At 34.0% G+C, this 26,646-nt stretch overlaps 1 protein-coding gene and 1 pseudogene across 2 annotated transcripts in view; both read left to right on the forward strand.

The window, feature by feature from the left end:
* The first annotated feature begins 10,593 nt into the window (after window positions 1-10,593).
* Window positions 10,594-12,968, forward strand: LOC129310828 (uncharacterized; annotated as a pseudogene).
* A 6,135-nt stretch (window positions 12,969-19,103) lies between these two features.
* Window positions 19,104-26,646, forward strand: part of LOC129312201 (uncharacterized) — a 27,918-nt gene continuing 20,375 nt past the window's right edge. For both annotated transcript variants that reach the window (XR_008593462.1, XM_054954829.1), the window contains exon 1: window positions 19,104-19,193. The gene's annotated coding sequence lies outside the window, so the exon portion shown is untranslated. The remainder of the gene's footprint in view (window positions 19,194-26,646) is intronic.

Below are 26,646 nucleotides of genomic sequence, written 5' to 3' on the forward strand. Positions count from 1 at the left end.
GCTGTCGTCTTTGCCTCTGGCCTCAGTCACTGACGTCGTCTCCCTGTCTCGTTTTCTGGTTCAGCAATCACTACCCACGGCGCCATCATAGCGGTGTAGTCCTCCCCTTCTTCCTCGTCCCATGCGCGGCTGGAAAGACCCAGGGACCGGGTCAGGAACCGGATCCTAGGGATCCGGTTCCATGGGTTCTGGGCCTATTTTCGTATGGGCCCAGATCTTTGATTAAAAAAAGGGTGGAGACACGAACTGGTTCAGAAACTGGATCCTAGGGATCCAGTTTCATGGAGTGTTCATTTGGGCCCAGACCTGATTTAAAAAAAATAAAAAATAATAAGGAAATTGAGCCAGAAGTGAAACGGATCATTTCACTTAACAGTACTGGGCCTTAATCTCGGCCCAGTAGTAATATATATATATATATATATATATTTCTATTAATTATTTTTTGGCCCCAGTTTAAATTACATCACTCAGCCTAAAATTTTTAGGATTTACGTCATGACCCCAGGATATTTTTAGAAATTACAGTTTAGTCCCTTAATTTTTAGAATTACATTTTGGACCCAAATCTCTTCCAGAATTACCTATTTATCCCTGATACCTTTTAAAATTTCACTTAAGTCCTAAATTTGTTCCTTAATTCCCAAAAAAGACCCCAAGGACTTTAAAATTATTTTATTTTGTCCTAAGATCATAAAATTTATGACTTTGTGAGTTATTGATGATGCTTAGGATCTTATAACATTGATAATAGACATATCCCATAGGTATGACATTATTAATGTAATTTTGATGGTTGGTTTTGAGGATAGGCTAATAGCACTCCTTTAATGTGTTAGATATTTGTTGTACCCTATAGGTATGGAAATGTTTAATGCATTATTTTGTATGGAATTTTGTATGAGCTAAATCTTTATGATATTTGAGCCTTCTTGGTGCATGATTATAGTTGCATAATTGATAATCGCTTGTTGGGAAATTCTGTTGTGCATGTATAATTAATATTTCCCATTTTCTGTTTTGCAATTTCAGTTTCCGCTTTTGTGCAACTATCCTTTATGAAGACTCTCAATAGGACTAACTATGATGACTGGAAAGAGTCCCTAAATATGTATCTGATCATTTTGAGAAAGATTTAGCTCTGAGAGAGCCCAAGCTTGTGGATCTCTCTTCTGAGTCCAATGCTTCTGAAATGGCCTTCCATAAACAATGAAGTGAGTCCAACCTAATCTGTCTTGCGATCATCAAGTACACAATTAAAAGGGAATTAGGGACAGCATTCTTGAAAAGGATACTGTAGTGGAATACTTGAAAGCTATTGGTAACAAATACAAGAAGTTTGACAAGACTCAAAAGAACTACTATTTGTCACTTCTTGACAATACTCGATATGACCGAGTTTTTGGTGTCAGGGAGCACATTCTGAAGCTTGTTCATTACTATAACAAGCTTAAGTTATATGGGATTGATTTGGGTGAAAGTACCTTAGTTTACCGTGTTCTTCAATCACTGCTATTAGAGTACGCATTCTTGAGGACTTCATACAACTCACAAGAAGCTGAATGGTCTATTGACTAGATGATATCAATAGTCACTGAAGAAGAGGAAGCTATAAAGAAAAATTCCTCTCACTCAGTAAATTATGTTTCTCATGGCTCTAGCAGCAAATCTAGAGGGTCGTATAAGAAAAAAGGGAAGAAGCATGAGGCCCTTAAGCCTAATAATCTAACTTTTAAGAAGGACGGTGATAAGAGTGAGAAGTCAAGGAAGAAACCCTTTAAGGGGTTATGCAATTATTGCAAGAAACCGGGTCACATTAAAGCTAATTGTTTCAAACTAAAGAACAAACAAGAAAGTAAAGGTACAATTCTTCAAGCTGCCCCTCTAGCTCTAGTTTGTTTTGAATCTAACATCATTAAAACTTCCTTTGACTCATGGTGGCTGGATTCTAGTGCCACTGTACATGTTGTGAATTTTCTACAAGGATTAAGAAACTAGAAGGTTCCAAGTGAGGCACAGAGGTCAGTCTTTGGCATAGTAGGGAGCAAGGCATCAGTTGAATGCATTGGAACTATTTTCTTGTATTTAAATTCTGGTCATGTTTTAAATTTGAACAATATTGTTTATGTACCTTCTACGAAGAGGAATTTAATTTCAACTTCTGCATTGGATATTTGTAGCTATTCATTCTTCCAAGGAAATGGGAAAATTGATATTTGTTTTAATTCCATTAATGTTGGTTGTGCTTCATTGATATATGGTTTATATCGATTGAATGATTAGTCACTTGAACTTCCTAATCTCCATATCAATGCTGCTATTGGGCATAAACGCCAAAGGCTCAATGATAATTCATCCATGTTATGGCATCGTCGTTTGGGTCATATCTCCAGAGAGAGATTGGAACGCATGGCCAAGCAAGGTGTCTTGTAAGACCTTGATTTCTCAAATTTTGAGACTTGTGTTGATTGTGTTGATTGCATAAAGGGAAAATTTCTTGCTAGAGCTAGAACCAAAAGGGCAAAGAGGTCTGAAAACACTTTAGACCTAATCCATATTGATATCTGTGGACCTATCACACCTTCGGCTATGGGTGGTTTCAGATATTTCATTACCTTCACAGATGATTACTCTCATCATGGATGGATTAAACTCTTGCATGAAAAAGGCGAGTCTCTTAATGCATTCAAGACCTTTAAGGCAGCAGTCTAATTGAAATCTGGCAAGTTGATCAAATGTGTGAGATTTGATAGAAGAGGAGAATTTTATAAGAGATATATTGAGACTAGCAAGAACCCTGGGCCATTCATTTTGTACCTCCAAGAGCATGGCATTGAAGCTCAGTATACTATGCCTGGCACCCTGCAGCAAAATGGGGTTGTAGAAAGGCAAAATTATACTCTCATGGATATGGTTAGAAGCATGATCAATTACTCCTCACTGTCGGAATTCTTGTGAGGTGATGCACTTAAAATTGCTGTTTATATTTTGAATCAAGTTCCTACCAAGTCAATTCCAAAGACTCCATATGAGTTGTATTTTGGAAGGATTCCTATATTGAAGCATATGTGAGTTTGGGGTTGTAAAGCACAGGTAAAACCTTACAATCCACAACAGATGAAGCTTGATGCTAAAACTATTGATAGTTTCTTTATTGGCTATTGCATCAGATCTCGTGGGTATAGATTCTATTATCCAAATCACACTACTAGGGTAATTGAATCTGACCGTGCTTATTTCTTTGAAGATGCCTTAGACAGTGGGAGCTCTTTGCCTAGGCATATTACTTTACATGACAAAAGCAGTATTTTACCTATGCCTATCTTGACAGCCCCTCAAGTTGACAAAAATAATATCGTGGATCAGGATGAAGCTGAAAATAAACCACCTTTAGAGGGTGATGGGTATCTAGTTGTTGAACCAAGACGGTCCCAAAGGGTTCACAGGTCTGATATTCTAGATGATTACATGGTGTATTTGCAGGAATTTAATTCAGATGCTATTGATAGTTTAGACCTAATATCTTACCAAGAGACTATTTCTAGCTCGCATTCTTCTAAATGGTTGGAGGCTATGAGTGAAGAAATCGCCTCTATGTACCACAATCACGTATGGGAGCTTGTAGAGCTACCAGAGTATTTTAAACCAGTGGGTTGCAAGTGGGTTTTTAAAACAAAACGAGGAGCTAGAGGTGAAACTGATAGATACAAAGCCAGATTTATAGCTAAGGGCTACAACCAAAAAGAAGGTATTGATTACACAGAGACCTTTTTTCCGATATCTACCAAAGATGCTTTTAGAGTAGTAATGGCTTTAGTTGCACAATTTGATCTTGATCTTTAGCAGATGGATATCAAAACTACTTTCTTAAATGGCGATTTGTATAAAGAAGTCTACATGACACAATTGATGGTTTTGTTGAATCTGGTAAAGAACATCTAGTGTGCAGATTGAAGAGGTCCATCTATAGACTAAAACAGGCCTCTAGACAGTGGTATCTGAAGTTTGATAAAGTTATCACCTCGCTCAGTTTTGTTGAAAATATCTTAGATCAGTGTATCTATCAGAAGTTTGATGGGAACAATTTTGCCATTTTTGTTCTCTATGTTGATGATATCCTGTTAGCTAGCAATTCAATGAATTTCCTCAATGAGATAAAACACCTATTGTCTTGCTATTTTGACATGAAGGACATGGGTGAAGCCTCCTTTGTTCTTGGGATACAGATTCATCGTGATAGATCTCGTGGTATTCTTGGTTTATTACAAACCACCTATATTGAGCGGGTACTTAAGAAATTCAGAATGGATTCATGTTCTCCCTCACCTGCTCCTGTACAGAAAGGTGAGCTATTATCAGAGTTATAGTATCCTAAGTATGATAAGAAGAAGACTGAAATGAGAAAGATACCATACACTTTCACTGTCGGTAGCCTTATGTATGTTCAAGTATGTACTCGACTAGATATAGCCTTTGCCATTGGAGTGCTGGGTCGATACTTAAATGATCCAGGTCCGGATCATTGGAAGGCTATTAAGAAAGTTATGAGTATCTTCAAGGTACAAAGAATTATATGTTGACTTACAGAAGATCAAATTCTCTTAAGGTTATTGGGTATTCTGATTATGATTTTAAAGGATCAAAAAATCTTGAAATTGTTGGCTTTTTAGATTCAGATTTTGCCTCTTATTTGGATGATCATAAATCCACGACCAGTTATATTTTCATGTTGTTTGGAGGAGCTGTCTCTTAGAAAAGTGTGAAACAAACACTTACAGCAGTTTCATCTATGGAAGCTAAGTATATTGCTTGTTTTGAGACTAACGTCACGCTATATGGCTGAGGAAGTTGATATCTGGCATGCGCCTAGTTGAGTCAATATCACGTCCTCTAACCATTTACTATGATAACAAATCTGCAGTATACTATGCTAATAATCATAGAAATTCCAGTCGTACAAAGCATTTTGATATCAAACTTATGCTTGTAAATGAGAAAATTGCTGAGTCTCAGACCCATGTGGTATACATTCCTAGCATGCAGATGCTTGCAGATCCGCTGACTAAGGGCTTACCTGTTGAATTTTTTCAAAATCATGTAACTTGTATGGGTATTGTGAATTCCTTTGATGCCCTAGTTTAGTGAAAGTTTTGAGAACCTTTTGTGTTGCAATTTCTCTTTAGGCTTTGTTTTCTTCTGTGAGTTATGTTCAGTTCAGTTAGATACATCTATATCATTTATATCCCCAAAGGATTCAATGATTCTGTTGTGGTACGCTATGCATGTCACTTGTTTCCCCATAAGAATCAGTGATTTATGTTGTTATCTTACTGAGCTGTGTTTGAAATAAAAATTTCATATTTTATTCAGATTATGAGACATTATATCACTTGTTTCCCCATAGGATCCAGTGATTTTGTGGAGTTTCATTTTCTGAATTTTGTTTATGGCTTGCTTAATTAATGCAATCCAAGTGGGAGATTGTTGAAATATTATTTATGGATTAACATTAATTAATAAGCCCAAATAGATTGGTCTTTATGATCTTGTGTGGACCATGATAGGTGGATCACATAAGTGAGCCCAATGGGTAGAGGCCCAACCCACAACCCAGTAGCTGTCAGTTATTCCCTATCTCTTAACTGACTGAGTCAGAGATAATGGAATATAATTTTTAATTATTAAATGAAGCGGTTACTGATCTGATCCTTATAAGTCAATCAATCAATAACCACCACATACACGACTCATTTTCTATTACTTCATTATCTCTGCACTCTCTGAAGACTCTAGGGACTAGTGGGTTGTGTGTCTGTCTACACTTGAGGTAATCGAGATTTCCCAAGCGCTTATGAATTTTTCAGGTACGCACATATTACTTTATTCTATCATATTCAATTATATATGAATTGAGATATCAGATTTAACATTATATTCTAAGAAATGTAAAGGGAAAAAAAATAAAGGAAAGGAATTACTGTTATTGATTAAAAGAAGTGAATCCTATATGGAAATCATGTATCGTGTTAGTCACTTAGCTTTCTGGCTGCATTGCCATTTATGTAGGACAACAAACAGGAGGAGCGGAGACAGAAGGAAGGGGGCCATCTAACTTTTTATTTTTTTTAAATAAAATATAGGGGTTATATATTTTCAATCCCCTTGAAATATTATGTACGCTGTTAAGCTTATCAATTATAAATAACTCTTGTTGCTACAGGTAAAGAAATAGTTAATGTACATTCATTTTTTTTTCAAAACTTAAATATGATTGTTAATGTTGCATGTTCTTCTTGTAAGCATATGAGATTCAAATAGAAAGGAGCTAAGTTAGCACATTACAGTGGCGTGCAAATACTAGACGATGTTTTCATTTTAATTTTATATACAGTTTTTTTATGATGTATAGTGCAATTGCTTTAGTTTTTTAAGATATTGTTGTTCCACAATCTACTTATTCTCAACGAGATTATGTTACATATTCTCGTAAAGCATAAATGACATTTGATTTTGTTTTCATTTTATATTTGATGAAAGAAATTATGAGAATTACTAACAAACTTCATCAAGCATTACTACAAAAATGTCAAGAGACCTTGAATGTTATGTGTTTGATATCTATCACAAAATTACTTTTTCAAAAGTTAAAAGGTTATAGTTGGAAAGGTTTTTTTAAAAAAAAATACTTACTTTTGTAATAGTCAAGTTATTGAAATTCTTAATATGAATATTTTTACTTTATAATCTCAGCCTCCTAATTAAAATTTCTAGCTTCAACCTTGCAAAGGATCTATTTTCTCCACGTTTATGTAGCATTCATTCTTAGCAGCCACGGTGTGTATTAACCAAGCAAATTCATATTTTCGGTTTTGGAATATTCTTTTCAATTTTTTCTTTAATTTTAATTAATTACTTAATTCAAAATCAAACACAATGAGCGATTCGAATAATTTTTTATTTGTAGAAGCAGAGTATGATAGATTATTCTTAACTCCCATTTTATAAGTCTCGGACAATGCCAATGGCAAAAGCCTTGTCCACCAAGTATATATTATTTACACACACACACTCCCCGTCCTTATTATAAGATGTCTTCTAGAAGAAATTTTGGTCCTTAATAGAAGGCACTTAATAGGTATTAATTATGTTTTTTTCAATATTATTCATATTTAAACTCATTAAATATGATAGGTAATGTTATGTAAATTAAAAAATTTCCATTTAAATAGGAATAAAATTAGAAGTTTATTCTATTGTCAAACAAAATTAATAACTCAATGACCTTTTCTTGATTATTGCGAGATGGTAAAAAGTGCCTTATAATAAGGATCATGGGAGTGTATGATTAATTATAGGGTCATGCTTAAATTTTTTGGTTGCAAGACAAAGAGCACACACCATATATAATTTTTATTACCAAATATGTATTCCTTTAGTCCTATTTATAAGGCAAAAAGAGAATATTAATTTTAATTTTATTTATAGAGTACTTCACTATTTTCTATGTTCATCTTTACCTTCTTGCCCTTATTCTGAAATCGTGTAGTATAATGCAAATTAAAGGCTCAAGAAAAACAGCCAACTAGAACAAACCAGAAAAGTAATGGCAAAATAACAATTCTTTTTATATGCTAGTAAAAATTATTAAAATAATTCTTTTTATACATATTAGGGGCAGAAGTGAAAACTTATTAAATTTTAAAATAAAATTAATAAGGTTTAATATTTTCCTTGCTTCTGATAAAACATGCAGTAAGTGACTTATAAGCAGAAGGAGAGAGAGTATATTTTAGTAAACATTCATATAAAAGTTGAAGAAGAAAACAAAAACTTAAATGAGATAAAGGTGTGTTATTTGTCCATATGTAATTAATTTTTGGAAAAATGTAAAGGCACCTGATTATTGAAATAATATGGAATGATCATGGTTCTGTTTTGCAATTAAAAAATTGCCCTTATCACCAAATGAACAATTTAACTAATATAGGGTCACTCATAAATTAAAAAAAATAGTTGTAAATTTAATAAATATAAGAAAAAACATTAAAATTAAATACATTACAAATAATAAAATTCCAAATTTCTAAATTATAAAAATGTCAATTTCAAAGGGTGAAAGGATAAATGGGTTATTTAGTAATTTTAAAATGTACTAAATGTTGTCTGTGAGTAAAGAAGAAACTAAACAACAGAAATGAAGAAAGTGCAATCTGATTCATTCATTATACTTTGATCTGAGCACACAACTTGTATTTAAAGAGCAAAATACAAGGACTTAACTGGCTAACTATTAATAACAAAATCTTAAGAGAAATCTTTCACACGAATTGGGCTTTGGGCTTAGTAAATCAAGCCTATATACACTAATATCCATCCCACTACAGAAAATCCTGAAAAAGAATAACTACTGTTGACTAGAGACAAAATCTTCTGGTCCAATAACATTAAGACGATTTCGTAGACAAAAAAAAGGTGCAGCTAGCAATGCTTTTTTGAATATATCTCAACTTGTTCAGTTGATGGAACATAGCAAACATTGACAAGACCATTGGCAACCTTTTCTCGAATAAAATGAAGATCCAATTCTATGTGTTTTGACTTGGAGTGAAGAACTAGATTAGCTGCAAGTGATACAGTGCCTATATTGTCAACCCAGATAACAGGAGTTCCTATAAGTGGAATTAACATTTTAGTGAGTAGAGCTTTTAACCACATAACATCAACAATTGCATCTGCTAAGCTTCGATACTCTGCTTCAGTAGTTCCTTGAGAAACAACTTCTTGCTTCTTAGAATACCATGTAATAGGATTGGAATCTAAAAACGTACAGAAGCCACTTGTGGACCTTCCATCACCACGATCTCCTCCCCAATCTACATCTGCAAATGCTTGAACAGAAAATTGATCAATCGGCCTTATTAGCAAGCCATGATTAACAGAACCACATAAGTAACACAAAAGACGTTTGACATATTCCCAGTGTTTTATAAGAGGCAGCTGTATATACTGACTAAGTTTATTAACAGAAAAAGCAATCTTAGGTCTGGTATAATAGACATATTGTAATGAACCCACTATATTGCAATAAAGCTTTAGGTCACTGAATGTTTCTCTTTTTTCTTTTTCTTTTTCTTTTTCTTTCTTGACAGAATTATTTTCATCAGCAAAAGGATCATCAGACAGTTGTACGCCTGGAATCATAGGTGTAGGAGTTGCATTAGCATAAGTCATGGTAGTTCGCTCAAGCAACTGAAGAATATACTTCTTTTGAGTTAACAGCAAACCATGAGGAAGATACTTGAGCTCAATACCCAAAAAGAAAGGCAAGTCTTCCAAATCTCTTAGAGAAAACAACTGACTCATCTTTGTAATAAGATTTTGCACTTCCGCTTTATTGTCACCAATTACTATTAAATCATCCATATATATAGCAATGTAGGTAACACTACAACCAGTGGCGGACCTACGTAGTAGTCAGTGTGGGCAAATGCCCCCCTTGAAAATAAAAAATTTACATGGGTATATGTGGTAAATTTTGCATCCTGCCCCCACTCATCTCTTTTTTTGAACCCATTGAAATTTAGTCCAAATCAAAGCAATAAACTTAGCCCAAATTCAGTCTTTGTAACAAAGCCCACAAAACAAAAAATGAACAATTGATCCTCACCCAAACGACAAAACCTCATCCTCAACAATAATTATTTCAAATAATAAAATCTAACAAAACTTAGCTTTTAAAAATTGTGCCCTAACAGTCGGTTGGCCTCATACGCAAGAGAAGCAGTGGCAGACTCGCACAGGAGGAGAACCGAAGAACTGGATTTTGAAGAACCATAGCTTCAAGCTTTAGCAAAAGAAGAACACGCCAAACTCAGGTACTTTCCAGTTTTTCTTGAATCTTCTCCTTGATTATGAACATAAAGCAAGCAGTCAAGAGCTGTGAGTTGAAAAAACTTCACTTTCATGTTTGAATCTGTTGATTGGGGAAACGAAAATCATGGAACTGGAGAGTCAACTAAAAAGAGAAGCTGAACAGTTGAGCCAGAGATGAGATTGAGAGATAATGGGATTGATTGAGGGAAAAGACGAAAAGGTTGTAGAAAAAGTGATTTGAGAAGGAAAAGTCATTGAAAAATGAGAGCTTGCACGTGGGTAGAAGACCGTGGAAAGTTATTTATTAATTTTTAAATAATTATTTAATAGATTTACTTTTGATAATGTTGGTAAGTGTTGACGGTGGAATGAACTTCTTTTGCACATCAATATTAAAGATTAAAGTGACAAAAGTGGCTTGCACGTGGCTTTTAATAAATTATCAAAATGTTGGCTTGCAATAGAATACTATATAAATAAATCTAATTGATTGTGAGTTGCTTTTGTTTGTACAGTTGTACTGAGTAGTTATTTTGAATTTTGAAACAATAGATTTCAAGAATAATTGGATCATGAGATGCCTATTTGTTAATTATAAAATTAATTTTTATTTTTAGTTAATTATTTGTTTATGATGAGATATTTTTTTTTCAGTATATTGATTAGATAATTTTGATTTACAATAGGTGAATCACAAATTATTTGAATTTTGAAAAGAATATGGAAAGATTCTTAAAGAGAAAAGTGCCATGTGAGGAGCATCAATCTTCATCCATACATCATCAATCAAATCCTCACCACCACCATCAACAACAAGAGAATCAATCTTTAGAAGAGTTGCCATCGGACCCAGGAAAACGGATTAAAATTTCATCCTATCATCCTAATGAGAGGGATAAGATAAGAAGAGCTTATTTATAAAAGGGACCATGTCAACCTATGCAACATAATTTTCCCCAAAGAAGAATTGGGAAGACTTTGAGAAGATTTTGTCCCTCTTGGTTTAATGAATTTGGCAATTGGTTAGAGTATAGCATAGAAAAAGATGCAGTATTTTGCTTGTGTTGTTACCTTTTTAGACCTGATTTTGGAAAGCAATCTGGTGGTGATTCATTTGTTATAGAAGGATTTACAAATTGGAATAAAAAAGAAAGACTCTCATCTTATGTTGGAGGCCCTAATAGTGCTCACAATATTGTTTGGAAGAATGTCAAGATTTGATGAATCAAAATCAACACATAGAAGTTGCAATTGCCAAGCAAGATGAACAAGTTTGAGACTTATACCGAAAGCGATTGACAGCTTCAATTGACTGCATTCGCTTTCTTTTGAAGCAAGGATTAGCTTTTCGTGGTCATAATGAATCATGTATGTCAGCCAATAGAGGTAACTTCCTTGAACTTCTAAAGTTTCTTGCTGATCACAATGAATCAATTAAAAATATTGTCTTAGACAGAGCTCCTGAAAATAGTCGTTTAACTGCTCATAAAATTCAGAAGGATATTGTTCATGCTGCTGTTGTGGAGACCACTAATGCAATTATTAATGATCTTGGAAATGAATTGTTTTCCATTATTATTGATGAGGCATGTGACAATTCAAATAAAGAGCAAATGGCTGTTGCTTTATGTTATGTTAATAAAAAGGGAAGCATTATTGAACGATTTCTTGGCATAATGCATGTTAAGGATACTACAGCTTTATCATTGAAAAGGGCAATTGATAAATTGTTTAGCACATATGGGTTGAGTATATCTAGCATCCGTGGACAAGGTTATGATGGTGCTAGTAACATGCAAGGTGAATTTTGTGGTCTCAAAAGTTTGATTTTAAAAGAAAATTCATGTGCATTTTATATACATTGCTTTGCTCATCAATTACAACTCACCTTAGTTGCCATTGCTAAGAATCACATTCAAGTTGCTTCTCTTTTCAATTTGGTGTCTACTTTGTTAAATGTTATTGGGGGCTCTTGTAAAAGAATTGATATGCTTCGTGAAAAACAAATAGCTAAAATTAGAGAAGCTTTGAAAAATGGAGAAATTTCCACTGGACGAGGCTTGAACCAAGAAGTTAGTCTCAAGCGAGGAGTTGACACACGTTGGAGTTCTCATTATGCAACTTTGATTAATCTAACAGTAATGTATTCTTCTGTGATTGATGTGCTTGAAATTATAAAGGAAGATGGCTCAAGTGCAGACCAAAAAGCTGAGGCTAATGGTCTCTTACAGTTGATAGAAGCTTTTGATTTTGCATTTACTTTACATCTAATGAAACATGTACTGGGTATTTCACATGAATTGTCACAGGCATTACAAAGAAAAGATCAAGATATTGTCAATGCCATGAATTTGGTTAACATTGTAAAGAAATGATTACAAGTTATGAGAGATAGTGGATGGGAGTCTTTATTGGATGAAGTAACTCTGTTTTGTAATTTGCATGATATTGATGTTCCAAACATGGAAGATCTTTTCTCGTCTAAAGGGAGATCACGTCGCAAAGGTAAAGCTCAAGATATTATAGTAGAACATCATTACCGAGTTGAATTATTTTATACTATTATGGACATGCAACTTCAGGAACTTAATGATCGTTTCACTGAGACAAATACTGAATTGCTCCTTTGCATGGCTTGTTTAAATCCAAGCAACTCATTCTCTAGTTTTAACAAGAGCAAATTGATTAAGTTTGCCAAATTTTATCCACATGACTTTTCTTCAACTGATTTGGTGATGCTTAACAATCAGCTTGAGACTTACATCATTGATATGCATAGCAGTGTTGAATTTACATCTTTGAAAGATATTAATAGTCTTGCAAAAAAATTAGTTGAAACGGGAAGACATGTTGTTTATCCACTTGTTTATCTTCTATTGAAGTTAGCAATGATTTTACCCGTTGCTACAGCAACAGTAGAAAGAGCATTCTTTGCCATGAAGATTGTGAAAAATCGGTTACGCAACCGAATGAGAAATAAATGGATGAATGATTGCTTGGTGACCTACATTGAAAAGGATGTTTTTAACAGTATTGACAATGAATTGATTATTCAACGGTTTCAAAATATGAAACCACGCCGACAACAATTGTAAGGTATGTAAATATTTGATTTTATATAAATTTTACATGACATTAATATAGTTTTCTATGATATGACAATAGTTATCTTTTCTATTAAATAAATTGCCCCCACTGGCCTAGGGTCCTAGGTCCGCCACTGACTACAACCTGTGTTTCTAATAAAAAGACAAGAATCTACTCGTGTATCAACAAAACTCAAAGAAGAAAGAGAATCTTTGAGCTTGTGAAACCAAGCTCTTAGAGCTTGTTTAAGCCCATAAAGGGACTTGATAAGTTTGCAAGACAAACGAGTATCGTCAGATGCTGCTTGAACTTCAAACCCAGGAGGTTGTTCCATGTAAATATCTTCACTAAGATCTCCATTGAGAAATGCATTATTGAAGTCCACTTGATGAAGCTTCCATTTATTAGTGACAACAAGTAGAAGAAGAGCTCTAACAGAAGCAAGTCTAATAACCAGACTAAACGTGTCACTATAGTCAGGACCAGCCTCTTGTGAAAAACTTTGAGCAACCAATCGAGCTTTGTGTTGAGCTATGCTACCATCAGCATGAGTCTTTATTTTAAACAACCACCTACATTTGACAGGCTTGCGACCACATGGAAGAGGAACTAACTTCCATGTATTGAAGTCAATTAGTGCATCATATTCCTTTTTAACAGTAGCTTGCCACTTAGGATCAGATAGTGCCTCAGCGATATTACGTAGACAAGAGTCTTCTGATACTATAGCTAAAAATACTCACGGTTTGAATATGCCAGATTTAGCTCTTGTGACCATATGATGCTGATTAGATAATGGCAAAACAGAAGGAACAAAAGAAGAAACAGAATCATGACATGTAGCAGAACTTGAATGACAAGAAGCAACAGAATCAGATTCTGATAATGACATATCAACAGACTAAGAAGGTAACTCAGAGTCTAGAGAAGACACCTCAGGATTTGCTGATACAGGAACACTGGGAATCATAGAACATAGTACAAGAGAAGAAGGAGTAACATCTGATTCATGTCCTGTAAACTTAGAAGCAAACAAACCTTTTCCAGGAAAAATAGCCTCATTAAATTGAACATGTCTAGTAATGTAAACGTGTCGAGTAACAATATCCAAGCACTTATAACCCTTATGTTGTAGGCTATAACCTAAAAAAATACAAGATGCAGACCTATATTGAAGCTTATGACTATCCATAGGATAAAGGCATGAAAAACACTCACATCCAAATACTCTTAAAATAGAATAATCTGGATTATGACCATAAAGCTTAAAAAATGGTGAATCACCTTGAAGAGAAGATGGGGGTAGTCTATTTATGAGAAAAACAGTAATGATGAAGGCATCTGACCAGTAATAAAGAGGCAAGGAAGTTTGAACAAGTATAGTAAGGCCTACTTCAACTATTTGTCTGTGTTTCCTCTCAATCAAACCATTCTGCTCTGATGTATATGGACAAGTAAGCCTATGAGTGATACCAGCAGCAGCTAAAAAAGGCTTAAAAGCCACGAATTCCCTACCATTATCAGTCTGCAACATTTTAATCTTAGTGTTTAAACAATTTTCAATTTCAGTTTTGAAATTTTTGAAAACCGTTAAAGCATCAGATTTCTTTTGAAGTGGAAAAATCCAAAAAAAGCAACTAAAAGCATCAATAAACGATATACAATATCTGAACCTATTTGACAATTGAGGAGCTGGGCCCCATAAATATGCCTCAATAAGTTCCAATGGACTAGTATATACAGTAGAGGAATTATGAAATGGAAGCTTGTGACTCTTTCCAAACTGACATGCCTGACAGACTTTAGACAAAACTTTTGCAGAAACTGACATTTTATTTAACTTGAACACTTGTTGTACTACATCAATAGATAGATGTCCAAGATGAAAATGCCAAAACAATGCAACATTATCATGTAAAGAAACATGAAAACACTAATCAAAATAAGACTGTAATGCTACATTTTGATTAACATCATATCCTTCACGCTTTGATTCAGACAATTTGTACATTCCAGCTACCTCATGCCCATGAGTTATCAGTTTTCTTGTCTACATGTCCCTAATAAAAAAAGTATGAGGCCAAAACTCCACAAAAACTCCATTATCCTTAAAAGCTTGAGAGACAGACAATAAATTTTTAACCATAGAAGGCACATGTAGAATTCAAGGCAAAACCAACACAGAGTCAAAAGTAGGAATATAAGATTTACTAACAGTAAAAACTTGTAACAAATTACCATTTCCTACTGCAACTGGTCCATCTTTCTAAGCTGAATCAATTTCTTGTATCTTGATAGCATCCTTTGCAATACGCTGAGTTGTACCGAATCAAGATACCAGGCATTGTCAGCAACTATGTGAGGTATAGTTACAAGTGCTTGAGCATTTGAATTTACATGACTAGTCACAGGAACAGAAGAACTAGTCCCAACATCAGGAATTGTATATTCACCAGAATCAGGATAATAAGGAGTGTAATAAACCTCAAATGGAGGTATATCATTGTAACCAAAATCATCGGACACAAGATGAGCTTGAGGCATAGAAGAGGATGCCCCATGAGGGACAAAATTATAATCAAACCTGTAGTAACAACAACCTACAGTATGACCAATCTTGAAGCATATCTGACATAAAGGAGTCCTCAAAAACATATACCGTCCAGGATCGCGACCATTACCAGCAACAAAAGGAGGTCTAGATGGAGTACCATTACTAGAACCAGCAGAAATAAACTGACCATGATTCGGTGAAGATTGTACAGGCAGTTGGACAGTGCAAGCCTGAACTGGAATATTAGTCATAGGTAATGTAGGAGTCCATGGAACAAAAGCAGCAAGATGCACATGTGAGGCATGTTGAAGATAAGTTTTCTGCCTTGCTTCAGAGTCAAGAAGCATAGTGTTAATAGTGCTAATATCAAATTGATTTTTAGCAGTATTAATCACTGCAATAACAAGCTCGTATTCAGGGGTTAAGCCATTTAACATATAGGAAATTTGAGAAGAAACAGGAACTCGATGACCAAGAACGGCCAAATTATCACAAATCGCTTTTATCTTAACCAAATATTCCTTCATTGTAAGGTCACCCTTCCTCTGATTACTTAGCAGATTTTGATAATGAAGCACCTTAAATTTAGACTTAGCAGAGTAAAGATCACATAATCGACTCTAAATTTGAGCAGAAGTATCAAACCCTACCAAATCAGGGAGTATAGAATGACTGACCGTTGAGAGTAACTAGGAAGCTAGTGCTGTGTCATTTTGTTCATACACTTCATATGCAAGATTCAAAATTATTTGACCATCAGCATTACGAATCATAGCCGGTGGAATTGGAGCAATGCCATCAAAAAATGCATGGAGATGATGTTGTTTTACCATCAGCGAAACTTGCTGTTTCCAGATAAGAAAATTAGTGTCATCAAGGATGACAGTAATCTTCTTGTTGGAGAAGGACTTCTGAGACAAAGTAGGTGCAAGAACTGGAATTTGAGCCATCGAAGAAGAAAGAATAATCAAAAGAATAGAGCAGAATCAGAAAACAAGAACGTAAAACAACTGATTTTGGAGTAACCAGGCCCATGGCTCTGATACCATGTGAGTGAAGAAGAAACTAAACAATAAAAATGAAGAAAGTGCAATCTGATTCATTCATTATACTTTGATTCGAGAACACAACTTGTATTTAAAGAGCAAAATACAAGGACTTAACTGACTAACTATTGATAATAGAAATTTAACAGAAATCTTTCACGCGAATTGGGCTTTGGGCTTGGTAAATCAAGCCCATATACACTAATATTGTCAGAGGTTAAATTCTAAATAGCTAATGTAAAAATTTTAAAACCTAGCTTTTGACCTAACTATAGTTAAAAAGAAAAAAGCCCACATACCAATCACTCTTGCCCGAACGTATGTTTTTTTAATCTCTAGTTAGCTTTGAGACCAACAAATAACAATTTATTTCAACTAATTAAACGGGATCCCAAACAAAGCACCCTAAAATCTATAATAGTTATAACCAATTTTTCTTAACGAAAAGTCAATATAAGGTACAGGACCATAATTATTAATGTTATTAATCAAAAAACCAATGTCGCCATCAGTAGGCCATTTGCAAGATTAGATATATTGATATTCCTGGAAAAACACTAGCTCATTCATGATTAACTTAATACATTTCATGACAAACCGCGTTCACTGGCACTGTAAATTAAATAATGATAAAAATATGCTATATATATTGACTTCTAAATTTCAACTTATCTAGAGTCATTTAAAAAAAAAAAAAACGTTTGTAAGAATGGCCAGTTGTACCGAATATATGAAAACTAATCAATCAGATTTTAAACATTAATAAAGCGAAAGCAACTCAACCTCTCGTGAAGCTGGGGATGGGTCTCTAGAAGTAAATCCATATCTCTCTACAAATTATTCTGTTTAGAAGATAAACTCGGCCCATGAAAATTTCATCGTGCAATATTTCATTACATAAGCAGTGTTATTTAGAGTTATAATATATAATTAACTATATATACATTTATATAGCTACTACATGATGCAAATTACATTTATTCATGATTTTGACACTAGAGCTCTCACCAGACCAAACACAATGTATGTTTGGTTGTCCAATATAATTATGAGTAAACTTAAATCAACTAGGGAATAAAATTAAATTTAATAACTAATCTATAATAAAATAAAATAACCTATAAACTAGAATCTTAAAAGTTTAAGTTAAGATATGATATCCTTCCACTATTTTGGTATATTTACTCTTTATTGTTACTGTAGAAAACTTATTTTAAACTATTTCGAAGAGATGGTGCTGGTAATCAAAGTTTATAGGAACTCGGAAGCTTGGTCTAAAATTCCTCAACATAATAATCACAACATGATACTTATTGTAACAGAAATGTTACAGTTGCAGTAATATTGGTATGCCATTAATTTAAAACCTTAGTTACGACATTTATAAAAATCTGAATACGCATACTTGTATGAGAAAAAGGAGCAAAATAAGACCTTTTTTTTTATTGCCAACTAAAGAAACTTATATTCATACCCAAGTTCAAAACATACAGACCAAAATATATGAAAGCACAAAAAACTGATCCTGAGAGTAAATCAAGGACAAAAATAATTAAAGTGTAATTTTCTTGATTACCAAACACAGAGCCAATAACATCGGAAAACAGCGAGCAAGCAAGATGGCAGTTTGGACACCCAATTAATCAACCAATGAACGTTGAATATAGTGGAAAGGGCTAAGATGAATTAAGGATTGAATTCTTAATAAAAAATGTATCTACATTTAGTGCCACACCCTGTACCTCGAACAAGATTATTTCTCCATCCATTAAATCCTGTGAACAATAAAAACAATTGTTAGTTATAATATTGTATTGTATAACAGTCTCCATAAACATATTAGAAATAGAAATTGAAGGCTGGAACTTATTGATATATTAATTAAAGATTTCTGTCCAAGTTGCTACTCTCTATTCTAGTTTCTCTGTAGTTAAAATTGAGTTGGATCTCATAGCACGCTTGTTAAGGTCAATGCATACCTCACGGCTTAAAAAATGTCTACAGATGTACTCATAGAATATAATATGGTCCTTACATTGATAATATGATTTGAATCATGTCCACATGAGATGAGTCAACTCTTTACCAACTAGACTAATGTTTGTTAGTTAAATAAGTGTCTTTGAAGGTAATTATGTTTAACAACATCAATTAATTCTAATTACCTTTCTTAATTTGTATAAATGAATTAGTTAATGATAACTTACAATTAAAAATAAAATTAGCATAATAATAACGCGATATATATTTCAATATAATCCCGTTGACTGCGTCAATTTTGACTGAAAAATGAAGAAACATGCATGGTAATGGCCATATGAAAACAAATGTCACAACATGTGGAAGCAATTGAATCTGCATTATAATCAAGAATTTGCTGGCAATAATGATAATAAAACGTGCAAGTAAACATTGACTTTGAAAATGAAACTGTTTATTGGCATTGGAGAAACATAAATAAAATATATTTTTGTAAGAATGACGGTTATATATATTGTAAGATATATTACAGATTTCAATTGAATTCATCATTGCTTCTTCTGCAAGACTGCAACTGTACGTTGAAACAAATGGCGGGAGCTGCAGCAACATATGACATCTCATGGAGTTGCAGATGGATCGCTAGTACAGAGGTAATAATCCTTATCAGTCTTCGAGAATTCTTCTGGTCGAAGATATAACTTAGACCATATATTTTCATGCAATATTAGTTTCATTATATGCAGATTTTATAGTTAATTATAACAATATATACGTATAACTACTATGTGGCGACATACTTTAGTTTCCACCAGAGCATCCACCACCATAGATCACCACCAGACTCCATAGAACTTCGTGTTTTTGTAACAGGTTTATAATCCTAGATCCTTGCTTGCTAGAGGAAGGTTTTCAAATTTGTTTTTAATACTTAGATAAGGATAGTTTAAAAAGTCTTAGACTTTCTAAACCCTTTGTACAACGGGTTTAGAATTCTAAACTAGCTGTACAGCCTATTTAGAAAGTGTCCTGGAGAAAGCAGGAAAAAAACCTGGTTAAGGGCTGCAACCAGTCTAGAAAGTACCCCTTTTTGAACTAGTTAATGTCACAACCAGTTTAGATAGTCATGCTTTCTAAATCGATTGTGACATTAACTGGTTTAGAAAGTATGACTTTCTAGACTAGTAGTGACCTCAACCGGCTTAGAAAGTCCACTTCTAAATTGGTTAATGTCACAATTGATTGAGAAAGTGGGATTTAAAAAAAAAAAGTTTTGTTTGTTTTCTTTCCCACCCCCTATTTTTTTAGGGCATCATTTTCATTTCACCTGCAAATACTATAATATCCTAAAAATTAACCTCCTATTTAATTAGAATCAAGGCTAATCAAGTAAATTAACGTGGTGTATTGGCTATAGAGAGCTAATGAATGTTTTGAGTTATAGTTTTGACTCTAGGATTGGATCCAAAGCAGAATTGGGAACCTGAACCCCAAGAAGGGAGAAAAATAGGAGAAAGTGGCTTTGTGCCACTTGCCGAAGTGTGTGCATAGAATGCCACGGTGCACGAGTCATTAAAATTTGAAGCTTAGCTCTTTACACCACATGCTGCAACGTGTGTGGCGTGCACTGTGATGTGTGGTTGGTTTTTGGTAGAAATAAGAGCAAGAATTAGTTTGAAAACAAAAAAGAAACAAAGAGGGGAATGAAGAATGTATGTGGAGCTCTGCTAGGGCTCACTACTTTGAATGATTGGAAGCAATTTGGAGCTCGATAATACCTATGGTAAATATAATAAGCTTCCTTTTTCGTTTCTCTTCCACTTTTTTTCTAGTTTTTGAGTTAAGAGTATGAGTTGTGAAGTGATTTTCAGACATATAGGGCTATTGGTCTGAACTCATTGACTTAAATAAGTTAATAATAGTTGTTTAAGTGATTTAAACCATGAATTGAGCAATTAGTGCATTTTTGGTTGTTACAAGACATTAATGTCCGAAAATGGAAGTAGTTGAAGTTGATGAATGCCATATTAATGAATCTAATGGGTATGTTTAAAAGTGAGAAATTGTGATTTTTAAGAGTCTTTAGTGCTAAGTTGAGGAGTATAAAATTTACACAATCATGATATTAATGCTTATTAGTATAATTAATTGTAGAGTAATCATATATCAGCACCATTCAAGCTTTGTGAAGCTTTGGGAGTATGTTATTAAGCGGTAAACCTTTAACTTCTCAAAAATTTAAAGTAACTAGGGGAACTTACTTGTACATACTTTTGTGTGTCAATTAGTTATGTTATTTCATAAACTACTCTTAAGATATGTGATGTTGGTTGTTGCAAGTATGGCATGACATATTTGAAAATTTATCAGTTAAGCACAAATTATGGTATATTGAAAAGCTATAAATGTGTGTGAACATGCTCAATGGTGTGAATGACGTGAAGTAGTGTGATATAGCAAATCTTATGCTTTACCTCATATCATTAATGAATAATGTGAAACAAATGTAAAATTGTAAGTAATGGTGAAATTATATGCTAAGTTGTAATGTGAGAAACACATGATGATTGTGATATGATGAAAATGATGATAAGCAAGTGCATGATGATGATGTGAGAATTGTACGCTAGTTATGATGATTGATATGCTTGCTATGAGTTGTGCATTTATGCATAGCATGATCATATAAGGCAAGAGTTCACCTAAAGAAAGGAGTAGAGAATCTAAACTCACATGGTGTGGCTAACATTCACAGCTCAATGGTTTGCCTTAATTTTATTCATATCATTATTCTTATTTAATGAGAAACTATCCCACAGTTTATCAAAAGGCTAGAACCTAACATAGTTTTCCATTGTTCAATGAGAAAGTTCGTTTAAGGGAACGGTGCCCTATAGTGTAAAATTTGAGGGGAAACTGTGAACCACAAATGAGTTAAATAACCTTGGCCAAGTAGCTTCTCACACTTGTATAGTTAAAGTAGTTTTATCACATGGACAAGTCCATTGTGTAATGGCCTATAGTTTCATATTAGAGGCTATAAGGAAGGTGTGATCATGTTAATAAAAAAAATTATTAAGAATATTAAATATTAAATTTAGATAATCTAAATTTAATCAAGACAGTTCAAACTAGTAGTTTAAACTGACAGTTCAAATTTAGATAATCTAAATTTCATCACATGACTTAACGCAGTTTTTCCTACTCTTGAATCTATAGGGTATCAAATACCTTAGGCTAACCTCCTCGATAAACTAGTGGAGATAACTAGGTTACAGTCCCTCAACAAACTATGGGATAGTTCCTTGATAAATTATGGGACAAGGCTGTACCCTCGTACACTAAAAGGCAGCCGAAAATACCATATGGATTTTTAACTACTCCGATCCCTAGGTGAACTCCTGCCAACTGATCATGCAATATATGATACCTACTCTTTTACACAAATTTTCATTTTCAATATCAACACATTAGGTTCATGGCCATATGCTATCCAAGTGAGCATCAGTCATTATTTTACAATGTTATACTTTTTTTAAATTCTAATTCACTCATTCCTTTTCCCACACATAATCATCACATCACAAGTCATTACATTTCTCTATCCAAACTGTGCATATAATTATAGTTTTAAAAATCCCTTTGAATTCAACTCCTCAATTTAAGTCATAACACAAAATCATGCATGTTTTCACATTTAACATGATAATCATACATACAATTAACCCATTTTCAAAAATAAACTCAATAAACAACTACCCAAAGTAGGGTTTTCTTGGTCACCTCAAACCTTTAAGAGATCAAAGGTTCACCCCTCAATATTAAGCTCCCAAGCTAGCTTTCCAAGCTGAATATGGTGCCCAAATACTTAATCTACAATTAATCAATTCTAAACTTCATCAATAACATCAAGCGCACATTTTTCAATTCTCACACTTTCACTTCCACAACACCTAGCACCCTTACTTCTCATCCTTGGGCTTACCCATTAGGTTTAATAACTCTCTTTAGTTCCCATTTACATCATTAATCATTTCCCACATCATTAATGTCCCGAAAACCCCCATTAACCCCTATTAAATGCTAACTTTTAGGTATTAATAAGGCCCACCAATGAAAGATGTCAAAACTCATCATCTCTAGGTTTAAATACTTCCAACAACTCCCATTAATTCTATTTGAGTTAATAGGTTCAGACTCAACCTATATAGACTAAAAATTATCTCTCATTATGCAACTATTACTAAAAATTCAAGAAAATGGAAGAGGAAAGGAGATTAAGGCTTAGGACACTTACCTTAGATGTTTTCTAGCACCAAAATGCTCCAAAACCACTAATGTGGCAAAGCCTAACAAAGCACAAGCTCTTTCATTTTCCTCTTCTTTCTCTTTATTTTCTGTCTCAGTTCACAACTAAATTCTATAGAAAAAGGGACGTGGGCTGTGGCACACGCAGCACATGCCACGGCATATGGCACAAGAGACCCTCTCTCCCTTTAGTTGTCATTGTGCACCACAATGAACATGCTGCACACTGTAAAATCTCACTCTATTAACCACAATTAACTAATAAAACTAAAAGTAACTAAAAAGATTAACCCATAAAGGTAATTACTAAGCTTTAGTTCAAAATCAAGGGATTCTAAGTTTTCTTAATCAAAATAGATTTAAAACAATCATAACCTTGTATATCAAAGTAAAAGTAAGTTACAGAAACATGAGATACCTCAGAGGAATGAAAAAGAATGAAAACAATTGAAAAACAACTCCTTTGTTGTGAAATAGGGCAATGCACTATGGCTCGTGCATACTGCGCCACGGTGTGTTGCTCTTTATGCCACGTGCCGCAACTTAAGCACCATACGCCGCAACGTGTTACACGTATTCTGTTGTCATTTGATAGTAGAATTAGGGAACTTATGACGCGTCCCAATTCTCCATTCGACATCCAAATGATGTGATCTAGATATCTATAGAAAGCTCTTTTCATGAACTAGCTAATGGCATAGGGTTCACTTTCAAAACAAGTCACACTAGGAAGTTAGACATCCAAACACCTTTTTGTCACTTTTTATCACTTTCACACAAAAAGGGTGTTTAAACCTACAATAAGTGCCAAAAGCCTTACTAACATCTGGACCATGTCTATTGAACCTAAGACTGTCAATACAATATGTCACATCCACTTAAATATCCATATAACACAAAATCACTCCTCAACCCCTTCTCGCCAAAAACAGAAGGGGGAGGTAATTTGCTTTATATCGCATCAAAACCAATCAAAACATGTTTAAACATCATTTCTATATTTGTACTAGTATTTTGGCCCTATCAACATATATATATCTCTCCATCCACAAATACTCAAGGCCCAAAATACAAAGTCAGACATTCACAATAATAAAATAATGCAACTGCAACTATATGTAACCTAGAATTGGCAATTATATACTATTACACAAAGTAAATATAAACTAGAGGCATACTGTAGGAATGTACTAATTCCTAGCCTCTTGAGCCTTCTCCCTTTTTGCTTCAGAGTTAGAGCCTGAAAAGTATTAAAATGAAAGGGATGAGTCTAATTACTTAGTAATCAAAGTAAAACCTACCTTATGCAGTCATATATCAATTGTAAATCAAGCATATGCATATTAAACCACGTTCTTAAAACATACTTTAACACATATCAGCACTTATTAATCTAGTTACCACATTTCATCTCACACATGCTAGGTATGTAATCACAAGACACTCACAAATGTGATTATGATCTACCACAACACGTGACTTGCCACAACTCAAACATGTGACACGTCACACACTTACATAGGCAATGATCAACTAACCTTATACCCTCCTTATTTCCTCATATTGAAACCATAGGCTACAACATTTAATAGGGCTTTATCTGTGTGATTGGACTACCCATACCAATTGTGAGGTGTAACCCGGTCAAAGATCACATAACTTACTCTCAGACCACAATTCTCCTACTCTCGAATCTCTGGGGCGTCTTATATCCTAGGCTATTCTCTTGATTGAACTAGTGGAGAAAGTTAGGTTCTAATCCTTCAACAAACTATAGGACAGTCCCTCGATAAAGTATGAGATAAGGCTATACCCTCATGCACCGGAAGGCAACCTAAATATTAGTATAAATTTTTTTCTACTCCCAGTTCCTAGGCAAACTCTTGCCCACTAATCATGCCATATATGATGCCTCACTCATTTTTACATTTTCATTTATTCATTTTACAATAATCATGTTGGGCTCACGACCGTGTGCTACCCAAGTAAGTAAGTATCAAAGTTCATTTCCTTTATATCACATAAACACATCATTTTCAATCTCAATTACAAACCTTTATCAAATCCATTATCAACTACTCATTCAAAATACATTATAAACATGCAATTCATCCCGAATATCACCTTGCAACTTAAAAACTCATTTAAAATCTCTTTAGCATATTTAATGCATATCAAAGTGTTTAGATAAACATAAGGTTTTATTGCATGATGTACTCATTCACAATTCAAATTTTACATATTAAACACAAAATTAACACCACGATAATTAACACGTAAATACCTAAAGTAAGGTTCCCTTGCTTACCTTAAACCTTTGAGAGTTAAAGGTTTATCCCTTAATATAATAGCTTTCAAGCTTGAATTCCCAAACCAAATAGGTGTCCAAGAGCTTAATCTACAATTTTAACAAGTTGATCTCCATTAATATTGCCAAACTCAAGTATTCTTCAACTCTCATTTCTCCACTTCTAATTCGGCTATTACTCACTTTATATGAGTTTGAGCCTATCCATTGAGTTTATTAATTATCTTTAGTCCCTATTAACATTATGAGTCATTAAACTTTTATTAATGGCATTCAACACTTCCAACAACCCACATTAATGAAATTTTTAGATTTATGAAGCCCAACCACCCAAGATACCAAAATTCATAATACCTAAGTTAGATTAGATAATTAATTTACTCCTATTAACTCATTTGAGTCAATAAATTTGGAACCCATAACCTAGATGGATCAAAAATCATCTTCCATTATCAAACCTTAACCATAAACTTCATAATGTGGAAGAAAATGGGGAAATTAAGAGGTATAATACTACTTAGGTGTTTGTAGCTTCCAAAACACTCCTAATGTCATCCAAGAACAAACCCTAACAGAGCTTGTCACACCTCTTTATTTTCTCCTTTCTCGCCTTTCTATTTCTGACTTAGTTTTGCATTTGATAAATTGCAAGAAATGACCATACGCCATGGTGGACACGTAATACACCATGGCACATGGCACAGAGAGGTCCCCATTTGCATCTGAAGTGTCTATACACCAAGTGAATACCACTTCACACCGTGGCGTGTGCACAATAATACTAGCCCTTCATTTCGCTTCTCCTTTTGATGCCTGAGTGGCTGATGTGATATAGACCTATAATTAGGGCTAAAATACAATCGAATATAATTATTAGACCTCCTAACCACACACAACTACAATCTACCAAATCATCCTACTTAAGCCTAATAATTCATGAGATTAAAGCCAGGATGTTACACTACCATGATATGTGGCATAAAGATACTTCCTTCATGTTTTCTCTTCCTTTCGAAGCCCCAGTAGCCCAACTTCACTCTCAGACCCATAACTAGGGCTGAAACCTAAATAAATACAATTGTTAGACCTCTCAGGCCACACAACACATCAAAAAACTCATTACCATAGTGAAACTTAATTAATTCCTTAGTAATCTAAGGATTAAGATTTAGGATGTTACATATGCGCCTGATGAATCAAGTATTAAGACCCTTCATTGGCAAATTTTTATTGTATACTTTGATGACATTCTTATTTACAGCAAGAGTCAAGAAGAATACTTAAATCACTTACGGCAAGTTTTGCAAGCCTTGTAAGAACAGAAACTTTATGATTACCTCAAGAAATGCACCTTCCTCACTAATGAAGTTGTGTTCTTAGGTTACATCATTACCGCAAAAGGGTGTTTAAGTTGATTCAAGTAAAGTTGCAGCTATTTACACTAGCCAATTCTAAGATCTATTTAGGAAGTTTAAAGCTTCCACAGTTTT

Source organism: Prosopis cineraria, unplaced genomic scaffold (assembly GCF_029017545.1).
Source record: "Prosopis cineraria cultivar Desert tree isolate PC_DT_omini unplaced genomic scaffold, ASM2901754v1 PC5, whole genome shotgun sequence".
NCBI lineage: Eukaryota > Viridiplantae > Streptophyta > Magnoliopsida > Fabales > Fabaceae > Prosopis > Prosopis cineraria.